The 16,616-nt window shown below is 41.0% G+C and overlaps 1 protein-coding gene across 6 annotated transcripts in view; it reads right to left on the reverse strand.

Annotated features, from left to right (window-relative positions):
• The window catches only part of MSRA (methionine sulfoxide reductase A), a 389,740-nt gene that overhangs the window by 189,507 nt on the left and 183,617 nt on the right, over positions 1–16,616 (reverse strand). The window lies entirely within an intron of this gene.

Here is a 16,616-nt window from a genome sequence, read left to right on the forward strand (position 1 = left end):
TCTTCTGAAATATAGTAATAATCTTCACCTTTTACTTCTCCAGGTCTTATTGCTCCAGTTGTTGTTGATACAATACGAACTACATGGTGCTTTTTAAGCAAATTTACAATATTTTCATTTGTACTTTCCAAGAACCTTGATTGATGAAAGTTTTTTTCCAGAAGCAGATTTACCCACAAGATTTATAACAATAGTTGTCATTTGTATATGTAATTGTTTATAAAATAAAAAAATACATCTTTTAATATCTCATCTTGTTTCACAACTATATATTTATATTTTTCAGTCATGTGCTTCATATAATCCCCAAATTCCTTTTCACTACATAATGTAGAACAATTATCTCTCCAAAAATTGTTTATATCTATTGAATTTAAATTGAATAAAAGAAAAGAATTAGCATTGTTCCTTATTGAGCGACGAGGGAGTTGAAAGTATGATTGACTAAGACAAATACAATTACAAGAAGAATGTCTCCCTCTTGTGTAGTAGCTATCCATTACCGTTTGGTTTCTCTCATTAACACAACCATCAAAAATAACGAGGTTCTTTTTTGAATTATCCAAATCTTGGGGAGAAGGTATATCATCCGTATTATCACCGAAGAATACAAGTTATTGGTTTTGATTTCTTTTTTATCTCTGTGTATCACAAAATAGTTGTATTATATCTTCAATGTTGTAATCATGCAGTTTGTTTTGAAGTTTAAATAATCCGATTATATCTTCCTTTTGAAGACCGATTATATCTTCCTGAGTGTCAGGTCAGGTCAGGTTCGATCTGTGACCTGCTACAGGTACCATGTAAACCTGTACTAACCTGTTCCATGGTCGGGTTGTCGGCGACTAAACCGTCTCCCCCACCAGGTTTTCTGGTGAGGAGGGTGTTTGGATATAAACACCCAGCAGGATTAAAAACAAAACCTGTCAAAAGGCGGAGGAGCTCATTGTGAGCCAACGGCCATCCATATCTAGTGCCCAACTGTGTCTGCGGACTTCCTCCTGTAGTTGGGTTACTTTTTATGAGGAGGTTGGTGGCAGGATTTGCACTCCGGCCACCGTAAAACCCTTCATTCCACAAAACGCAAAAACGCAAAAAAAAATCTGAAAACCCACTCCGTGGGAGTTCCTTCTGTCCAGCTTCAATTCGCAGGGCAGCTCACCGGATGACGGGATTGGGGCAAAGCCTTCGGGACCCCCAATCTTTGATGATAGGAGGGAAACCACGGGGTAACATCCCTGGGTCAGATTGCGGGAGAGTGTGTCGGAGTGGTGCTGAGGTGTCGTCCACCAGACGGCGGTCTTCTTGGGTTAACCTGAGGCGGTCCCTTCGGGTGGGTGCCTGGAATGTCCTATCCCTAAGAGAGGATGATCACCTGTCTCTGTTATCATCTGAGCTCAAGCGTTTGGACATCGGGATTGCAGCTCTCTCTGAGGTTCGGAGACCGGATTGCGGCGAGATAATGGTGGGTGGTTACACCTACTATTGGTCTGGTCGCTCTGATGGTTACCATACCCAAGGAGTTGCTGTAGCTGTGTCCAATAAGCTGACCACAATGATAATTGAGGTAACACCGGTCAACGAGCGTATTATGAGATTAAGGATTCGTCACTCCTTCAGTGTCATTTCCCTGGTCTCTGTTTATGCTCCGACTGAAGCGAGTGATCTCACCGTGAAGGATGCATTCTACGCCACGCTCGAGTCTGTGGTTGATCAGTGCCCCAGACAAGATACACTTCTTGTCTTGGGGGATTTCAATGCATCGACTGAAACTGATAGGGATGGTTATGAGACATGTGTTGGTCCCCATGGGTCAGGAACTATGAACCAGAATAGCACGAAGTTCCTTGACTTTGCAAGAAGTCATGGACTGAGGGTGGCTGGTTCATGGTTTCAGCGCCCACAAGCTCATCACTGGACTTGGTATTCCAACGCTGGCGGTGTGGCAAAGGAGATTGACCATGTCCTCATTGACCGTCGTTGGAGGATGAACCAGAACTGCAGGGTCTACCGGAGTGCTCAGTTCCTCAATACTGACCACAGGCTTGTTGTAGCAACTCTAAAGCTGCACCTTAAATCCTAGAGAATGGTACCATCCCAGCCGAGGCTGGATGTTGGCAAGCTCAGGGATGAGAGAGAGTAGCTGAGGAGTTTGCGAACAGGCTGAGTGGACACTTGGGGGGTCTGGGTGCTTTGGGGGATCCTGAAGAGTTGTAGAGTGCCTTCAAGACCATCGTCCTTGATGTTGCCGGTGGATGTCTTGGAGCTCACCGCAGGGCAAAGAAGAATTTTGTCTCTCAAGGGACACTGGATACCATTGACCAGAGTCGCAGGGCCAGGCTGAATGGCAGAGCTGAGCTGATCAGGGAGCTGAGGCGTAAAACTGTACATGCACTGAGGGTGGACAAGGAGGCCTATGTGCGAGGAATCTGTGAGGGGGTAGAGCATCACCTGTGGACAGGTGATTCTCGTCCCGCTTACAGGGGAATTCGCGCATTGCGTTCATCCAAGCCCATCCCTCGGAGCACTACAGTTCGAGCAGAGAGTGGTAGGCTCTTGACAGAGGAGTCTGAAGTGAAGGCCCGCTGGGCCGGTTACTTTAGCGGTTGTACCAGGCTGATCCCCCAGCTGTCGAGTTGGACGTCAAGGGTGTTACAATCCCTGTTGCTGACCCTCAAATCAACTGTGGTCCACCTTCGCTTGTGGAAACACGGGCTGCGGTGAACCAGTTGAAACGGGGCAAAGCTCCAGGGTCTGTGGCATCCATGCTGATCTTCTCAAGGCTGGTCGAAATGCTGCACTCGTGTCGTTGCATGCAGTTTTGTGCTCTGCCTGGAACACAGGCATCATCCCAACTGACTGGAAGAGGGGCCTTGTTGTCCCTCTCTAGAAAGGGAAGGGTGATCGCCAAGACTGCAACAACTACCGAGGGGTGACGCTGCTCTCAGTGCCTGGCAAGGTCTTTGCTCGGATAATTCTTGATAGGGTTCGCCACCATCTGCTTAAGCACCAGCGTCCAGAGCAGTCAGGCTTTACACCAAAGAGGTCAACGATTGACCGTATCCTTGCCCTTCATGTCCTCACCGAACGCAGACGAGAGTTTCAGCAGGGGCTGCTTGCAGCCAATGTTGATCTCTGTAAAGCGTTCGATTCAGTGAATCGGGATGTCCTCTGGAGGATTCTTGGTCTTCGTGGGGTGCCACCAAAACTGATCGATCTGATGTCTGAACTCCACTCTGGTACTGAGAGTGCTGTGAAGTGTGGTGGTACCATGTCTGACTTATTTCCAGTTGTTACTGGAGTTCGTCAGGGGTATGTACTGGCCCCCACACTTTTCAGCACTTGTATGGACTGGATTTTAGGGAGGATGTCGAAGAGATCAAGCTGCGGTGCATCGTTTGGGAATGTCAAGATCTCGGAGCTTGATTTTGCAGATGATGCAGTCATCTTTGCGGAGACTTTAGACATCCTTTTGGGGGCCCTCGAGGTGCTGAAAGAGGAGTCGGCGCTGCTGGGATTACGGGTTTCTTGGGTCAAAACTAAGATCCAGGCTTTCGGTGACATCTTGGATGCTGCTGTCCTGTCTGTGTCTGTTTGTGGTGAGGATGTTGAGGTCGTGGAGAGATTCACTTACCTTGGCAGTGATATTCATGTCTGCTGGCTGTGAGTCAGAGGTCAATCGACGTCTGGGTCGGGCCTGGGGAGTCATGGATTCACTGGATCATGGGGTGTGGCGCTGCCGGTACCTGTGCGGGAGGACGAAAGTCCGAGTCTTCAGGTCCTTGGTACTTCCAGTCTTGCTCTATGGGTGCGAGACTTGGACTCTGACCAAGGATCTGAGACGGAGACTTAATTCTTTTGGTACCAGGTCTCTTCGGAGAATCCTTGGCTATCGCTGGTCGGATTTTGTGTCCAACGAGCGGTTGCTGAGAGAGACTCGGATGAGATTTGTTACCTGCATAGTCCGTGAGCATCAGTTGCGGCTGTATGGACATGTGGCTCGTTTTCCTGACGCTGATCCTGCTCACCAGATTCTCTCAGTGAGGGAGTCTCGTGAGTGGAGGAGGCCAATGGGCCGACCACGTGCCTCGTGGTTGCAGCAGGTTGACCATCATCTCAAGGAGATGGGGATGGGCCTGGCATCTGCCTGGGGGATGGCCAGACGGAGGCCCCAGGAGTACCGGCGGAAAGTGGACGCAGCGACGCGCTGTTCTGGCACATGCTCCCATACCTGACCTGACCTGAAGACCAGCATTAAAACCTTGCAAGAGTAGTTGATACTCAGGTTAAAAACTCGACTTTGTGAAAGTTATTAAATTATCATAATCTAAAAAGTTGGGAGTAAGGAGCATCTTTAAAAGTCAGCAGGTTTTTCCACATCCGCTTGAACCAACCAACTATCTTAATGAATTTGGAAGATTTTTATGGTTGTGAAATATTATCTTATTTTCCCAAATGGGTAAAAAAATCATTCATTTTTATATTTGTAAAACAGGTTATTTAATTTTTTATTGCCTTTTTTGGAAACTCTGTTTTATCTGAAGTTCAGGTTTAATTTCAAGATAATCCATTATTTTATTTAAACAATATCTTGTGTTGATATTTCTCTGAAAATGACAATTGTTTATCATATAAATCTTCAATCCATGAAACATGGTCATCATTTGTTGTCTCTTCTCTTGTAAGAGAAGGTGTATCATCACCCTCATACTTTACCTTAATTTCTCGAATCAATTTTGTAGAGTAATTCATTTTTGGTGCAAATCTCAAGGAATTATATTCCTTTTTATATTTTTTATTATCATTAATGAGAAGATAATCACAGAACATACATTGTTTATAGGCTTTTGACTCTGTTTCATCCCTGTCTTTCACACGCAGAACAATTCTCAAATTTGTCAAGTGGAGAATCAGAAAATTCAAGAGGCTCAAAATCTAGTAAACTATTCATATTTATAAAGTAAAACTTTACTTCAAATAAAATTCATCTTCGGTACTTTCATTGGTGCTTTCACAATCATCGATAAAACTACTTTCATAACTATTGTTTGAACACAAACTCTCGGTATCATTACTGTCTTCTGTTCCAACAGAGATACTATCATCACTCTCATAATCTTAAAAATCTCCAGTTGAATAATAACTCATATTTAATTAGTCGAAAAAACATTACCATCTATATCAATATCCTTTTTTTCATGAACAGATTCAACTACCACATTTTTTATATTAAAGGTAATTTTAAAATGGTCCTTAACAACTATTGAATAAAATATCATTTCACCTCATATATTAACATCCTTTATTTCATCAGGATTTACATATTTTGGGTTGTTGAAAAAAATACAAATTTCTCGTTGCATATTACAGATGGTCTTATCTTTTCTTTCCAAAGCTTCATCCATAAGGTTTTTCTTTATTGATACTTTTTCTTGTTTCATTGCTTTTTCAAGTTTTGAATATATTACCAGAAGGAGAGGAGAAACTTTTGTTAGAGATACTTTAATTGATGTTCTTCCAGATATACTAAAAGCCATTCCACAAAAGGAAAATTAAGAACTCATATTATTCACCATAATTGTTTTTATCCAATAGCTGTTATATTTATCTTTATTCAATTTTACATCCTCGACATATTTCTCAGTATCTTTTACAAATGAAGAGATTGATTGAAACTTGTCTTTTGTGTCTCGACACATTGTATTTATTAAGTGAAAAAGTTGGAGGATACAATGGTTTTCACAAAAGATTCACCTATAAATTAAACGGAATTTGTATCAAGAAAATTTTATTTTAAGCAAAGTTTTGTTATATAAATATGGTGAATACAACCCACTGCAATGTTTGTAATCATGAATATAAATGTTATTAAAAAAAAAAACCTTCAAACCAATAAACACCCATTCAATATTTCAGCCAAATATCTCCACTTGATCAAGAAACAAAACATTGTGATAGATGTGATAATGATATTCTTAAAAAAGAATGACAATAAACACCTTCTATCACGCAAGCACAACAACAATGAAGAAAGGGAATGTGCAACAAAATTCTCCATTGAAAACACTGATGGGGCATTTAAAGGATATATAAAAATAAGATTGTTTCGCTTTCAAGACCCTGGACCATCTTCAATCATGGAAGCTGTTGATATGGTTAAACAAAGTATTGAAACTATAATTAAAAACACATTAAGTGAAATGAAAACTTTTAAGTTTTGTATGGGAGTACAATTGAATATGGTAAGAGAAGGTGATGAAACTACTTCCTATACGAGGACAAACCCTCACTTTATCTCATCATTTCAAGATTTTGTAAGATGTGATGTTTCGGATGAACTCCAGAGACAAGAACAAGATGTTGATAACACTGTAGTGGGAAGTGGATTTGCAATTACAAAAATAATCCTTTTAGATATACACATCTTAAAATCAGATCCTCTTCAAGCTTCTTCTTATATTGATTTACCAAAAGAGATAAAACTTAAGAAAGCAGTTGTTAATATGCAAAACAAAGATAATAAATGTTTTCTATGGTCTGTTCTTGCTCACTTACATCCTCCACAATGGAAACCTGAAAGGGTTGAACATTATAAGAACGACGAGAATACATTAAATGTTAAAGATTTAAAGTTTCCAATGTCATTGAGATATTCCTAAATTTGAGAAAATGAATAATCTATCTGTTAATGTATATGGATTAACGGATACAAACAAAGTTCAGATATTAAAAATTTCAAACAACTATAAAAATGATGAAAAACACATTGACCTTCTCTACTTTACTTCAAAGGAAAAATCACATTATGCTTTCATCAAAAATTTATCAACATTTTAAAACCAAATCACAACTATATAAGAGAAAATTTAAAACATATCCTTGTCAGAGATGTCTCAACTCCTTTCACACAAAAGAACGATTAAATCAACATTCAAAATATTGTAGTAATCATAAATCAACCGTAATCAATTTACCAAAAGCAGGTTCAAACATATCATTCAAAGATTTTAACAAATCTATAAAGCACCCTTTTTTGATATATGTTGATTTTGAAAGTATCCTTGAAAAGATAGATACTGTTTCTCCAAATCCAAATAAATCATACACAAATAAATATCAAAAACATACTGCTTGTGGTTTCTGTTATTATATCAAATCATCTGTTGGTGATGAATACAAGTTAGGACTTTATAGAGGAGAAGATGCCTCAGAGGCGTTTGTAAGACGATTGGAAAAAGACTGCATAAGACGATGAGAAATAATGGTTGAAACCTATAAACCAATGTCATTAACAAAGGGAGAGAAAAGGGAATTGAGAAAGAACAGTATCTGTCATATTTGTGAGGTGAAAATTGAGGGAGTGAGGTCAAAGTTCAGGATCATTGTCATCTGACTGGAAAATATAGAGGACCAGCTCATTCCCGTTGTAATCTTAATTTCAAGCCTCCAAATTTTATTCCTGTCTTTCTTCACAACAACGCTCACGATGACACACATCTATTTATAAATGAACTTTCAAAGACATCTGGAGATATTTCTGCCATTCCTAACACAGATCAAAAATACATCTCATTCACAAAAATAATTCATACATCCCCCATAACCCATATCAGATTTCTTGACACATACAAGTTTATGGCAAGTAGATTATATAACTTAGCATCAAATATTAAAAACTTAAAGAATGTTAAATCACATTTCTCAAATCAAGAAGATATTGATCTCTTATCACAAAAGGGAATATATCCGTATGACTGCATGGATTCATTTGAGAAGTTTAAAGAAACACAACTTCTTTCAAGGGAAAGTTTCTATAGCAAGTTGAATAAAACTCATTTCTGATGGAGTGATGGACACAAGCTAAAGAGATTTGGGAGAAGTTTAATTTAAAGAATCTTGGATAATATGATGATTTTATCTTAAAACTGAAGTATTGTTATTGGCTGATGTGTTTGAAACTTTTAGAACAGTTTGTCAAAATAAAAATTCTTATGGATTAGACCCCGCTCACTATTACACAGCCCGGGGTTTGGCTTGGAGTACTATGTTAAAAATGACAAAACAGAATTTGGAATTAATCAGTGATATAGATATGCTTTTAATGATAGAGAAGGCTAAAAGAGGAGGAATATCTCAAGTATGTTCCAAGAGATATGCTAAAGCAAATAACAAATATCTTCCTAATTATAATAAGAATGAGGACAACTTTTAACTGATGTATTATGATGCTAGCAATTTGTATGGGTGGGCTATGTCTCAATCTTTACCTTTGGGAAAACTTAAATGGGTTAAAGAAAAACATTATGAAAAAGTTTTACAAGACATTGTTGTCTCCTCTCAAAAAGAATTGGATGAAGCTGAAGTTGGATATTAATGTGAGGTTGATTTAAAATATCCAGAAGAACTTCATCACAAACATAAAGACCTACTTTATGCCCCAGATAAAGAAAGTCCAAGAAAAGAATGGTTGAGTCATTACCAACAGTCATTTAATATAAAAGGTAAATCTACAGAAAAAACACTTACTACATTAAATGATAAAGAAAGTTATGTTTTGCATCAAAGGAACTTGAGACAATATTTATCTGCTGGGTTGAGAGTGAGGAAAATTCATAGGATTTTGAAATTTAAACAAAGTCATTGGTTAAAGAAGTATCTTCTTCTTCTTCTTCTTCTTCTTCTTCTTCTTCTTCTTCTTCTTCTTCTGGCTGCTCGCGTTCGGGCTCGCCACAGCGGATCATCCGTTATGATCTGCATACTGATTTGGCATAGGTTTTATGCCGGATGCCCTTCCTGACACAACCCTGGTCGCCTCTTAAGAGACAGGGATAAGGATTTGGTTTCGCCATGATTCCGGGCTGCCCTACACCCTCTCATAGCGCGGCCCAGCGCAGAGCACCCGTCCTCAAGCGATCCTCCAACCCAAGCCTCTGAGTAGCCGGATTACAGGCGCACGCAACTACACCCGGTTGGTTAAAGAAGTATATTGATTTTAATACAAAAAGGAGAACAGAAGCAAAAGCAGATTTTGAGAAGGACTTTTATAAATTAATGCATAATGCTGAATTTGGAAAGACTATGGAAAATGTTAGGAATCGACAAAACATAAGACTTGCTACATCTTGGAAAGGGGCTTCAAAGTTAATTGAAGACCAAGTTTTGAGCGAGCGGAGGTGTTTTCAGAGAACTTTTGTGCTATTCATTTGAAAAAAAAAATAAGAGTATTGAAATGGATAAACCTATTTATATAGGAACATCAATTCTTGACTTGTCAAAGTCGTTAATGTATGACTTTTACTATAATAATTTAAAATCAAAGTATTCGTATAATGTATCATTGTTATTTATGGATGCAGATAATTTTATATTAGAAATTAAGACAAGTGATGAAGTTGAGGATATGATTGATTATATATATATATATATATATATATATATATATATATATATATATATATATATATATATATATATATATATATATATATATATGATACAAGTAATTATAAGTCAGGTGATGTGTAGTTTTCATCAAAGAATAAAAAGGTTATTGGTAAGTTTAAAGATGAATTGGGTGGGAAGGTCATGAGTGAATTTATAGGATTGAGATCAGTCTTATGCTTTTACGTATATTGATAATAACATTGAAAGGTGTAATAAGAAGCTAAAGGGAATAAAGAAAAATATAATCAAGGAAACAATAAACTTTAAATATTATGACAACTGTTTAACCTTAAAGAAGGAAGAGTACAGAAAAATGAATACAATAAGAAGTTATAAACATCAATTATTTACAGAAGAGATGAATAAGAAAGCATGAGGAGCTTTTGATGATAAAAGATATATTTTAGAGAATGGAATCAATCGTCTCCCTTATGGGAATAAGTATGTGTTAAGATATTAGGCTGGGAATTTTAACAGGCTACCGCCATCTTTTTACTGATTTATAAATGATGGAACCAAGCAATAACCAAACCAAAGAGTGGAGATGTAATCAGCCTTGGTATTTAAATGGGAAACAAAGAATGTGAGAAATAGCAAATAAGTCTTCTTGAAGAAATAACCGGGGTAAAAGTAGATAAAACAAATAAGCGGATAAATTTAATTAAAATAAGTTGGAGGATGTAAAGAAAAAAAATTAATATCCTTGAATGGACTGAAAACTTTGATCGTTATCAATTGAACAATGGAAAAACAATTTACTGCAATCTCAAAATGATATGTGGCTCAGGAGGTGGTCATGTAAGAGCATTAAGAGAAGTTTATCATTTCATTTCTGCACAACAAAGACACATACCAAGAGCCAAATTCCAAGTTATTCTATGTGAATGTACTCGATGGAAGTGAATGTTATAAGAAAATTACGTTATTCCCTGAAGTAGAACATGGACAAATATTCGTTGGTTTGCTCTATTAGTGGAATGAAAATATAAAAGGGAAGAAGTGCTTTTATCAGTAAGTCTCAATCTTTCATAGTCTCAATTTTACATTTGCTTGTATGGGAGGGAAGGGGATAGGTGGGGAGAAAATCAGTCTCCTATTTTGGGATTTTGGAGCTTGAGTCAGAAAGTTTTTCCCTTTTCCCCCATTCATTTGAATGTATGTCCCAGAAACCCCATTTATCATCTTCTAACATCATTCTTTAAACTGCAATTTTCAGAAAACTCCTGAGGGAAAACGATTAATTAATATACGTAATAAACAGGAATAAATTCCTGTGTGGGGTTCGTATGAAAAAAATTCTGACAACCCAAGACTCAAACCTAAGGACCTCATAGTTAAGATGGCAACAGCCTACTGAGCTATTGAGTCTTCAGGATAACGTCTTTCTCACACCAACACTGCAAACTTAATAATGGCAAACATCTTACATGCCTGCTCGGCAGACCCCAAGTTTGTAGGTGTGTATACGTGTGTGTGAGATAAATCTGATCTATACAATTGAATAAACAGGGATAAGTTCCTGTGTGGGGCTCGTGTGAATTTTTTTTTTTTGACTCAGCCAGAGGATCAAACCCAACGACCTCATCCTATTGTTTTTATTAACTCAAACCCAAGGTACTCCGATTGGATTTTTTTTTTTGGGGGGGGGGGTCAATCGGTCAAAGGTCATTGTTACATAAATCATGAATTCTCATCCAATTGACTTGATATCGATATACATGACATATAAAATAGAAAAACATGGGTGGACGGTGATATCCTCATCGAGGTGAAGCCTCGGTCGACCCATGTTAGGTCAGGTCAGGCGTGGTCACATGCGCCAGAGCAGCACGTCACTGCATCCACTTTCCGCCGGTACTCCAGGGGCCTCCATCTGGCCATCCCCCAGGAAGATGCCTGGCCCACCCTATCTCCTTGAGATACCGATCAACCTTCTGCAACCACGAGGCACGTGGTTGGCCCATTGGTGTCCTCCATTCACAAGACTCCTTCACTGAGAGAATCTGGTGAGCGGGATCAGCGTCAGGAAAACGAGCCACACGTCCATACAGCCGCAGCAGACGCTCATGGACTTTGCAGGTAACAAATCTCATTTGAGTCTCTCTCAGCAACCGCTCGTTGGACACAAAGTCCGACCAGCGATAGCCAAGGATTCTCTGAAGAGACCTGGTACCAAAGGAATTAAGTCTCCATCTCAGATCCTTGGTCAGAGTCAAAGTCTCACATCCATAGAGCAAGACTGGAAGTACCAAGGACCTGAAGACTCGGACTTTCGTCCTCCGGCACAAGTACCGGCAGTGCCACACACCAGGATCCTGTGAATCCATGACTCCCGAGGGCCGACATAGACATCTGCTGACCTCTGACGCACAGCCAGCAGAGACATGAATATCACTGCAAAGGAAAGTGAATCTCTCCACGACCTCAACATCCTCACCACAAACAGGCACAGACAGGACAGTAGCATCCAAGATGTCATTGAAAGCCTGGATCTTAGTTTTGACTCAGGAAACCCGTAATCCCAGCAGCTCTGACTCCTCATTCAGCACCTCGAGGGCCCCCAAAAGGATATCTAAAGTCTCCGCAAAGATGACTGCATCATCTGTGAAATCAAGGTCAGAGATCTTGACATTCCCAAATGATGCACGACAGCCTGATCTCAATGACATCCTCCCCAGAATCCAGTCCATGCAAGTGCTGAAAAGTGTAGGGGCCAGAACACACCCCTGACAAACTCCAGTAACAACTGGGAATAAGTCAGAGATGGTACCACCACATCTCACAGCACTCTCAGTACCAGTGGAGAGTTCAGACATCAGATAGATCAGTTTTGGTGGCACCCCACGAAGACCAAGAATTCTCCAGAGGGCATCCCAATTCACTGAATCAAACGCTTTACAGAGATCAACATAATAGTGGGGCAACTTATCATAACAATTGTGCATTTTGTGAGGAAAGCACCAAATTTGGCACACGAGTAGCCTATCATATTATGAACAGATTTGGATATTGAGCCATCTCAAAATTTTTGATGGCAGTTGAAAATGGCTGCCACAGCCATCAGTGGCTGAATTTGAGATGGCCCAATATCCAAATCTGTTCATAATATGTCAGGCAACTTGTGTGCCAAATTTGGTGCTTTCCTCACAAAATGCACAAATGTTATGCTATAATTAGCTAAGTTGCCCCACTATAAGCTGCAAGCAGCCCCTGCCAAAACTCTCGTCAGCGTTGGGAGAGGACCCGAAGAGCAAGGATACGGTCAATTGTTGACCTCTTTGGTGTAAAGCCTGACTGCTCTGGACGCTGGTGCTCAAGCAGATTGTGGCAAACCCTATCAATAAATATCCGAGCAAAGACCTTGCCCGGCACTGAGAGCACTGTCACCCCTCGGTAGTTGTTGCAGTCTTGGCGATCACACTTCCCTTTCCATTAAGGGACAACAAGGCCCCTCTTCCAGTCCGTTTGGATGATGCCTGTGTTCCACGCAGAGCACAGAACTGCATGCAACGACACGAGTGCAGCATTTCCACCAGCCTTAAGAAATTCAGCATGGATGCCACAGATCCCTGGAGTTTTACCCCATTTCAACAGGTTTACTGCAGTCTGTGTTTCCACAAACGAAGGTGGACCATAGTTGATTGGAGGGTCAGCAACAATGACTGTAACACCTGTGATGGCCAACTCGACAGCTTGTGGATCAGCCTGGTACAACCGCTCAAAGTAACCGGCCCAGCGGGCCTTCACTTTGGACTCCTCTGTCAAGAGCCTTCCACAGTCTTCACTTCGGCAATGTCTTTGCTCGGATGATCCATGTGAATACGTCTTTTAATAACGTACTGTTTGAATGCGAGTTGGACCGTGAGTACATCTATGAATTGCTTATTGTTGGGTCTTGACTACGTCTATTAAATACATCCAATTATCAAATCCCATTGGAATGTACCTTTTAGACATTAATACCCTTCAAGACCCCTTTTGACCCTTTAAGACCCCCTTCAACCTTGTAAGACCCTTCAAAGCACTTCGACCCCTTTACGCTTTGATATTTAGACCCATTCGACCCTCCTTAGACCCCATAAAACCCTTATAGCCTCTTGTTCCACTTCGACCATTTAGATACCTTAAAGTTCGACGTTTAGACCGGCAAACCCTCGAAACTTATTGGACCCCTTCAGATGCACACAACACAAACATCAAAAGAGTCTTCTTGCAATATAGACTCCACGTTTTTTTCAGCAAATAATGTGCAAACTCCACTGACCCAGAGGGTGAGTACTCTACAAGGTTGAACAGAATTTGCATATTTGGTCAGTGAATTGGTTTACCAATGATAACCAAGAAGGACATCGTTTTTGAGGTCAAAAGCTCAAATGGTCCAAGGACGAGGTCACATGGAATCATTCATTTTTATCCAATGGACTTAAATTTTGAACAAGGTTTGCTTCTTGCATCACTGAAGGCTATTGTTTAAGGTCAAAAGGTCAAAGTTCAGGGTCATAAAAATATCAATTTCAATCCTAACGACTTGAAATTTGAACAGGATTTGCATATTTGGTCACAGACATGGTTCACCAAAAATCCGAAAGATCGAATTAACCTTTTTTGACACGTCAACAGTTTCCATTCAAATGGGACTTTTTGTGAATTTATTTTTCAAGATATCAAATTGAAACTTAAGCAGCTTATTTGTACGTCTATGTAGTATATTGTTACAGCTGTGGAAATTCGCAGAGCACCATATAGGTCCTGAGATCAGTTATGTCGATAAGTCTGTGTTCAGATAGATTTCCAAACCGATGTTTAGCGGACAATTATTCATGTACCGGGCTGTGATCTTTGAGTTAGCCATTTTTCTTTTGCTTTCGTTATTTTGGACCAACCGCTTCACAACCACCACCTCCACCACCAACATCGCTCTGATCAACCGCTTCACAACAACCACCACCACCAACACCTTCTCCATCACCACCTTCACACAACCACCTTAACCACAACCGCCCAACCACACCACCCTCACGACCACCACTAACGCCAGCCACACCACCATCAAGACCACCACAAAACGCCAGCCACGCCACCATAATGCCAGCCACGCCACTATGACAACGACCACCGTAACCACCACCCCGTTGCCACCTCAGCACGGTTGTGAGAAGCCTGGCATTCATCGGAGGAGAACGGACGACGGCCTCACCCCTCCCCCTGAACGACAAACATGTGCGGAAAAGAAAGCAATGATCGGTAAAAGGAAAAGGTAAACGAAAAACCCCGATTCGGCGAGGAAGGTGTCCTGTTTCTGGAAGCTTCACGCGCGTGCTGGAAGGAAGGGGGCGAAAGGGGGGCGAGGCGCCGTGGATATAAAAGGGCGCACTGAACGCGCGGGTCTGGTCAGTCTCTGAGTCGTCGGCTGCTGGAGGTTGTGGAGGTGTGTGGAAAGGTGAGAAGGGTGTCGTATCGGAGTGGTCGGCAGTGAGTGGAGCCGGGGTAGGGTCCTGGAGAGAGCGGAGCCAAGGCGCGTGGCCTGCCGAGCCGTGCCTTACCGTAGGTCATGGAGACGGGACGTCGCGGGTCGCCCCAGCGAGGTGAAGGTAGCCAGCTCGGTCTCGCGGAGCCTTTGCGGTCGATACGGCTCCGTGATGTAAAGACCCCAAGGGGTCCAGTCTACCCCTCGTCTGTCCTGGGGTTTTTCCTTGCTTTTGAATGAACGTTGTGGCGCCATGTCCGTAAGTAGAACTGCCGATAAGTGACTGTACATAATAAATAGACGGTGGTAGCTCTTTGTCTTGCTCGTGTTTTGTCCCTTACCCGCATTTGCTTTAAATAACTGCATAACTGCATGCGTGTTTTGCATTGAGTGCATTCATGATTGCATACGTGCATTCATTGATACATGATTGCATATGTGTTGTGTGTGAAATAAATGTGCTTGTTTAAATGTGAACGCGTTCGTTGTGTCCGCTTTCCCTAATTGAACAGCCATATTGCACTCGGAATATAGTTGGTTTTTAAATCAGCGATAAAGTGATTGGGTCTAACAGGGCTCGCGATAACACCCCGCTCGGTTATCCCAAAAGGAAGTGAGCTGCTTAAGCGGCTCGTTTCCAAGCGGGCCTCGTTGAGGTACAATCTCTCGGTAATCTACCCACGCGATTAATTAGGTAAATCGAAGATTTGGCGATCAGACCCTGTAGCGCGGGTAGAGTACGGACAAGGTTGTGGTGTGGTTAAAAACACACCCGTGGCTGGTTTTCGGCATTGATCCGGGAAGCCGCGACTGGATTGTCCGTTCTGTGGGTGAAGCGGCTGCTATTGGGTGGACGCGGTCGTTCGCACGCCGGCGGGCGAGAATCCACAACAATATGTAATTAAAACTTGGTCAAGGTCATCCAAAACATGTACAACACCTATTGGGTCACAATTAGTAAATGTATCAGCCAAATCTGTTGTGCGTAACATACAATCATGTAAAATACTTGAGAGGTCAAATTTTTCAAATTGCCAAATTGCTGTTTCCATGGCAATTGTTGATTACTTGGATTTCGCAAGTATCGTGCAATGCACGACAACAGTCTCGTTTATTATTAATTTTTTTTGTTGCGATCCCAATACATTTGTCTAAAGACAGTTTATGCAAAACAAATAATAGCACCAAACAACACAGTTCTTAAGGAAAAGAGAAAGGCTGCATTCTGCAAAGAGAGCAAGCTAACAAATATCCAGAATCTGAAGCTGCTTTGCAGCTCAAACCTTTGAAAGAGCATGAGCAATTTTTGCTGCAACATTCATGTTATGAATAAATTGATTTCCTGCTTCTCAATACAACAACAGCGATTTTATATTGAACGAAAATTTAGTTTTGCTGGTGAAGACTAATGTCGATCTGCGTCGGCTGATGGGCAGAACGACAAATGAAATCAACACAACATCGATCGAGGTATGCTGACCGTCGTGGGAAGCAAGGAGAAGCTGACATTTCAGACATTAACCCATCATCAGAGAAATAGAGAGAGGCGGGATAAGGGCAAGCTGATATACTGTCAGTAAGGAACGAGTGAGAGCGGCTCCGAAATATTACACCTGCCTTGTCCACCTGAGAAACCATAAATATAGTGTGGTACAACCGTAATTATCAAATAGATCACAACGTCCTTCAAGGGATTTTTTTTAAC

The sequence above is a fragment of the Eptatretus burgeri genome, chromosome 1 (assembly GCF_056783735.1).
Source record: "Eptatretus burgeri isolate ZD-2024b chromosome 1, Ebu_testis_v1, whole genome shotgun sequence".
Classification (NCBI taxonomy): Eukaryota; Metazoa; Chordata; class Myxini; order Myxiniformes; family Myxinidae; genus Eptatretus; species Eptatretus burgeri.